A 7674-nucleotide genomic window follows, 5' to 3' on the forward strand; every position below is an offset into this window, starting at 1 on the left:
ACCAAATTATAAATGTTAACACAATTAACTTGTTTGTAAGCTGGCGCTGAAAGTATTTATATGTACTTTATTACTTAAGCCAAAAAGCTATAGCTGCAAACGCCTATTTTTTAAAAATCAGTTGTATATTTAGCAGTGCAGATCATAATATGTTAAAATTAGTTAACCACCTTACAGTGGCCAGTCTAAACAAAGGTGTGATATGTTGCTCTTTTGCAGCCATCTCATGCGGTATAAATTCATCGTTCTCCGTTAGGCGGGCCATGGCCTCAGGAGATGCGACAAGCGGACTAGCCTAGAGGCTAGGCCAGTGAAGTGTGCTCTGCTAGCGGTCGCAGCGGGAAAAGTGAGATCGAACCTCAAGGTTTCTTTCCTTTTATAGTTTTGCCATCGCAAGCCTCGTTGTGAGCTCACGCATGCCAAATGGATGCAGGTGAGGTCTTGCTCCAGTCTCAGAGATGGCAATGGCTGCCATGAGATCTCAACCAATATGGCGCTGACTGCTTGTGCAGCTACAACCCCATGCCACTTAGTCATGAGAGTTTTTCCTTTTTCTTCTTCTTTCCTCTCTTGCAATAGTTCTGATGGTACAAAAAAGCCACCTAGTACACACTGCAAAGTGGTTGGCATTCAGAAGGACATCCAGCTGTAGAAACTTGGGCAAAGTAGACATGGTGTATGATTCAGCCCTGTGACTTATCGTATCCTGTTAAACCAACCAACCCATGCTAACATGAAAAACGGATGTCAAATGATGATGATGATGATGATGATGATAATTTGATTAGATTAGTGTGCATAACTCGGAGAGAGGAAGGGAGAAAGAGTGAGTGAGAGAGAGAGAGAGAGAGTATAAGTAGTAAGTGATTGGACATTTTAAAAGATTAACAGCAGATGCGAAGAACAAAAGTTGCATTTGCTTGTTGATAAGATTAGATAAATTAGCATTCTTTTTTTTTTTTTTTTCCATGCTTGTCAAAGTTATGTGTATTTCAAAATTAAACATTTGCTAGCATGAAATGCTGGAACAAATATTTTACATTACTGCTGGTGATGGAAGAGATATCTATTTTCAGTCAGTTTGACTTTATAAGTGGATGAGCCAATGAGAGAACATTTCTGTTGTTATTCAACTTGTAACATTTGAGTATCTTTCAACAAACCATCCCTACATTATTCCACCAGCATTCTAACTGTGCTTTTTCTGTATTTCTTTTTTCTTCTTTTTCTAGTAACATACATCTAGGCTGCATTACTCAGTGTGACCTTCATTTTCAAAAACTTCAGATTGATTTAGCAGATATTTCTAGCAGGTCAAGTGATCTTGCTTGCCTCTTAAGTAACCACTGCCATTGCCACTACCATCTGCCACCACCACTACCATCACCACTACAACTCACTACCATTACCACTGCCAGTAGCAGTAGTGCTTATACCAAAAACAGACTAGACCAGTGGTTCCCAACCGATTTTTGGTCGTGCCCCACCGAATCATTTCTAAAATCCTGATGCCCCCTTGTGATATTTAATTTTTGTTATTCAACATTTAGTTAATATTTACAATATTACTCAAAAACAAAATTTTAAAAAAATAGTGCAACAAATGTAAAAAAAAAAAATGTGTAGGAAACGAATATGATAAAATGCACGGAAAATTCACAAGATACAAGTTTTTCCCTCATAACTTTTAGGAAAAGGCTTTTTTTTCTCATGAAATTTTTTATAAATACCTTTCAACCGGCATAGATTACGATTATAAAGAAATTAGTGGGAAAATCTTTTCCAAGGGAGTGGGGAGAGGACTTCGGAAAATTCACAAGATCCGAGTTTTTCGCCCATAACTTGGTGACAGTTTATCATGGACAGTGGGTATAAACCAAAATTTAAAATATTCCTCTGAATATTGACAAACTTTTTTTTACTTGCACTACTCATTTTATGTATTTTTGAATCGGCATAACTACAGATTTCTGTGCCCCTGACTTTAGATGATCATAACTTTCAGAAAAATGGATATTTTTAATGAAATTGCCTACGAATATGTGTTATATCATGTAGATTCCGAATATACAAAATTGTTTTAGGAGGGGTTGGGATGGGGAATTTCGGAAAATTCACCAGAGTCCACTTCAATTTGTCTTAACTTTCAAGAAAATGAATATTTTTTAAAATGAAATTCTCTACAAATATACCTCGGACTATGTAGATTCCGAGGACATAGGAATTTTGGGGGAAAACAACCGGGGGTTATTTTTGAGAACTGTTCCCCACGCACGGGTGTTTCTGAACAAGTCATCCATATTTGTTTCATTTTTCTCCGTTTTGTGCATTTGTGCATCCGTAGATTTCTAACACCACCCCCCCACACACATGTATATGTAATTAAAAAGTTCAAACAGAGAATTATTCCATTCAATGCCATGTTTAGGATCTTTTCCTTTTGGTTGGCACATAGAAAAAATAATTTTTTGTAACTAAACATTCAAATTTCATATACTGGTAGAATGTGTCATTTAAAACATCATTTACTCTTGACGTTTTTAAGAAAATTCTTTATTTTCAAAGTTATTTCGTGTTAAAGTTGTCGTATTTCGGTAATTTACACATATTCATATATAATTTCATTAAAAAATATCCATTTTTCTAAAAGTTATGATCATCCAAAGTCGGGGGTGGGGGCAGAAATGTGTAGCTATGCCGAATCGGTAAAATTTTGTACATTCGGAATCTACATGATATAACACTTATATTTTAAAAATATCCATTTTTCTGAAAGTTATCATCATCCAAAGTCAGTGGGGCAGAAATCTTTGAATCAAACACGAAGAGATTTCAGTTCAAGCAATTTTTTTCAACAATTTCTTCAAAAAGGTTTCAGTATAAACTTTTGGAAAATATGCTCAAAAAGAAACAAAAAATATTTCGTGAATCTTCTCAGCTGCAAAAGCCTTTGTATCAATGATGGAAGTTTTTTCTTACCTTTTTGCTAAATTCACAAACTGACTGGTGGGAATAAAATGACCTGTTAATTTTCATCTCTGTTCATATATATACGTGTGTGTGTGTGTGTATGTGTGTGTTACCAGTACCATAAATCTCTCTCCCTATCTCTTTCTCTATCTATCTATCTATCTGTCTGTCTGTCTTCCTCTCTCCCTCTCTTTCTCTCTCTGTGCCTCTTTCTCTTCCTCTCCATTTCAACCCATTTCACACCATTCAATTCTTTCATCCCTCACCCCCAACACCATTTATTGCCCTATCAACTCTCTGCAGCACCATATTTTTCTTGTGTACTTTGATTTTTTTTGTCGCCAGAGATAAAAGACTCAATATTCTTAGACACACCTGCACACATAAGTGTGTCTCCAGTTTATTTCTCCATAGGGAATTAAGATGGCATTGCTTTCAGTACTGATCAGTTCTATACTACATACATGCATGCATACACACACACACACACACACACACACAAACACACACACATACGTATTTGTAATTACCTACATGTTTTTCACATACCAATAAATCGAAAGAAATAATCTATTCCCTCTTTAGTGACATCCAAAATTTGATAAAATCGTCCACAGAAGGGATGTAAAAGATTTGTTTTTTTTTGTTAATAACTCATTCTCAAATTGCCCCCTTTCTCTATTGGTATACTAAACATTGTGTACAAAAAGTATAAATTCAACGTAATCCTACGCATGCCTCACCAAAATATTACCATACCCCACCAATGGGGCATACACTCCATGTTGGGAATCATGGAACTAGACAATAGAAAGAAAAGGCAACATGCTCAGACTGTCACACTGTGTGCAATATCATCAGAAGCCTGTTGTGTGTGTGTGTCTTTGTTTTTATATTGCCTGATGGTTGGAAATGAGTGCCACTGTCTTACAAGCGGTGTCATTCACTTCCAATCTTCCATGAAAACATGTCTAGCTATGGAGAAATATTACCTTACTTGAAAACAGGTGAAGGTTTGTGACAGGTAGGACATCAATCCATAGAGAATCTGCCTCAATAAATTCTGTGTAAATCATGCAAGCATGAGAAAGTGGATGCTAAAATGATGACAACGATGGTGATGATGTTTACGGTGGTGGTGGTGATGATGATGATGTCATGGAAAAAAAGAAAAATAAGAGGATGTGAATTTATCTAATCTTATCTAAAAAAACAATATAACTTTTGTTCCCGAGAACTGGATAATTTTTTAAATTGTCTAATCATTTGTTACTTATACTCTCTTTCTTTCTTTCTCTCTCTCTCTCTCTCTGTATCCATTTCATAAAACACTGCAGGTTTGAGTGTACAGTAAGGTGCAAACCTAGACTATCTGAACAATGGACTTGTGAATAGTAGTAGTAGTAGTAGTAGTATGGGTGTATACATTGTAGTAGCACATTGCTGCATTCACCAGTTGTTGGTGATTCCTCCGAAAGGAGGGGCCCCGCCACGTCAAAACGGTAGAGGAATAGGGGCCGAAACCGGACGTGGCTCCTCCTGATGATGTCTTCAGCTAACTGGATCCTAATCCACCAAGGGAAGGTATGTCGGAAGAAAGTAATTCAACAACGCGGGTTGATGAACCGTAAGACGTGTGGCCAGAACCTCCTGGAAAATAACCATAGCGAGGGACATTCCACAGTTGAATTAGAACAGTCACAAACAGTGAAAGAAGACATGCACCCAACACCAGAGCTGAAGACACCTCCGAAAGGGGGTGGCCCTGCCATGTCAAAACGGTAGAGGAGTAGGGGCCGAAACTGGACGTGGTTCCTCCTGATGATGTCTTCAGCTAACTGGATCCTATAAAGGAGCTGTTGTGGTAGCAGACCACGAAACATGGTTGAAATTCCTCCCTACTCCTGACAGACACCTTTGCACCATCAGGCAACAAACCCTCTAACCCATGGGTCTGTTTGGGTGGTCATTGCTGGTGAGGGTTTTATGAGGTAAGGAGAGCAAATCTTACCTTAACCTCTTTTAGTTGTCTTCTACAACATAGTGTAAATGTTGGGGCTATTCTTTGACATGCCGGTTCTCGCATAAAACTAGAGCAATGTGAAATGAAGTGTTTTGCTCAAGAACACAACATGCCACTAGGTCTGGAAATCGAATCCATGATATGGTGATCATGAGTGTGACACCTTAACCAATAGTCCACATGTCTCTGAATAGCAACCAGTAATTTGATGAATTAGCTATATGCCATAAACCTGTCTCAGGTCACAGTTGGGGATGAACAAGAAATATTCTCAGATATTTTAAGCTTTAACTCCTTGAAAACAATCAGTTGCAATGGTTCAAACACTCAATTGAAATATTTTCTTTATATTCTGATATTATAAAGAAAAGAAAGACTGTTGGCCCTATGAGACTAACTGCAAATGGGAATTAGTAGACAATGTCTCTAAGAATATGGCATAAATCCAAAGACCCTGGAAACATCCCTGCAGTAAATATATGATCATAATGAGTAAGCTAATTGATCAGTGACATTTGACACAAACTGATTGGCTAAGTGTCTTATATTTCTATACCTCAGGATGTTATGTATGATTGTTTCTTATCATTGACATAACAAACCAGTAAAGGAGCCTCAGCATGGCTGCTCAACCTGCTAAAAATAGCAACCAAATCAATCTCAAATTTTACTTAACCATCTTTAAAATGGACATATTTGATGTATTATGAGATAAGCCAAGTTTGAAAGGATAGGTAATATTTTATCAGAAGTCTGTTCAATTAGGAATAAACACCAACACCAACAACAGCAGGGAAAATATATAGTAATCTGAAACTAAATTTCTATGAAAGGGAATGTAAAATACTTATATACACATGAGATGGATGTAAAAGCACTAGAACACCAGATGTTTGAATGACAGCTATTGTTTTATATACATTGCAGGAAGTAATATTGAGTTTAATTTTTTTCTTTCACATTTATTTAATTCAAGTAGTTTGTTTCTCATATGTAGTTTACTATGTAATCTAAAGAAAATGCTATTTCATACTATGTATGAAACGCGTTCAAAAAGTATCTGACTTTATTTTTTCCCATCAAAAATAATGCTGTGTGGACAAAATCCTTTGGGTGGGAGGTGATGCGACCATTCTTGTACATGCTTGAAAATTTTTGTGCCAGTGGACCATGTGAATTCCCAACTGCCTAGAGTACAGATATATAGTGCATGCTCATTGGATTTTCGTTTGCATGCAAGATGACTGAATGCATTAAGGAGAGACCATAAACCCATGTCTCATTACCAGTGATAATGGTCTACATGAAGTCTGGGTCATGCTTATATTTGGTTAATTTACAATGCATACAAAAATATAGACATATTACATACAACTGCTAACAAAAATAGAGATTAATGTATATTTTTGTCTATGTTCATAATTTTTTGTTTGAAATATTGTAAAAAATATGCCACCAAGGAAAAAACGTAATCTCTCCAGAAACACCTATAAAGCAAGGAGGAGTTTATTGAGAATGATTTTCTATAACTGGATGCCCTTCCAGTTGTCAACTCTTACTTGCTAAGTAATATTTCCCCATGGTCAGAAATATTTCTGCAGAACATAGGAAATGACATTCATTTACAGAATTCATGTGATGTTAAGAGAAAGAGATACAAACATACACACATTCGTACACATACATATGTACATATGTATGTGAATGTATGTACGTGTATACATACATACATACATATATAGGGATATTAATGTTAGAAATAGTAATGTTACCCATACTTTCTTTGTGGATAACCTTAAGATTTATGCTTAAAATTTTAACAATGCCAAAAAACAGTTGACATTAATAACATTTTCAGCTGACATAGGAACGAAATTTGGCCAAAAGAAATGTTCTTATTTGATTGTTGAATGTGGAAAATCAGTCCCCCAGACCTAAAATCTGTGCATCAATGATCTCACTATTTCTCCTGTTCCACATAAAAGAATTGTACAAATACCAAGGCATTGATGAAAACATATATGAAGGTACAGTGAATAAAGATGAACTGGGAATATTATGCCAGACTTAGAAAAACATGGCAGTTGGAACTCTCCTCTTACAACAGGACAATATCCCACAATGCATTTTCAGTACCAATGCTGATTCCAACATTTGAGATGAGGAAATTCACTCCATAGATGTTAAAACCTACAAGATACTGAATTCAACTGGAAATCTCCACAGAAATCATGATATCAATAGGCTCAAGAAGAGATGAAGAAGGTAGAGGTTTGAGATCAGAGCAGACAGCACTTCCTAAACAACAGCAGCAAAAATAACTACATTAAGTTAGTGCTGAAAAGTAAAGAACAATATCCTACATGCTGGCAGCGAGATCCTCAGAAAGTCCTCTCTGCCTGATGACCTCCCATACAACTCCAAAACAGCTGGACTAACATACTTTAAAGAATTTCCAAGGATGGAGACAGTAACACTGACATGAAGCACAACCTCTGTTACAACATGATATCACACTTTGAAGGCTATGCATTTGTAATCCAAGAAAAGGAGATTGCTACGAAATACCAAACAAACAAACAAAAGAGACATGGAAGCCCTTAGAGCTCCAAGATGCAACCAAAAGTGTAGAAAATATAGATGCCATATTTCTGTGAAAACATCACACGAGTGATTAGCCG

Source organism: Octopus bimaculoides, chromosome 3, assembly GCF_046866305.1.
Source record: "Octopus bimaculoides isolate indiv1 chromosome 3, ASM4686630v1, whole genome shotgun sequence".
NCBI lineage: Eukaryota > Metazoa > Mollusca > Cephalopoda > Octopoda > Octopodidae > Octopus > Octopus bimaculoides.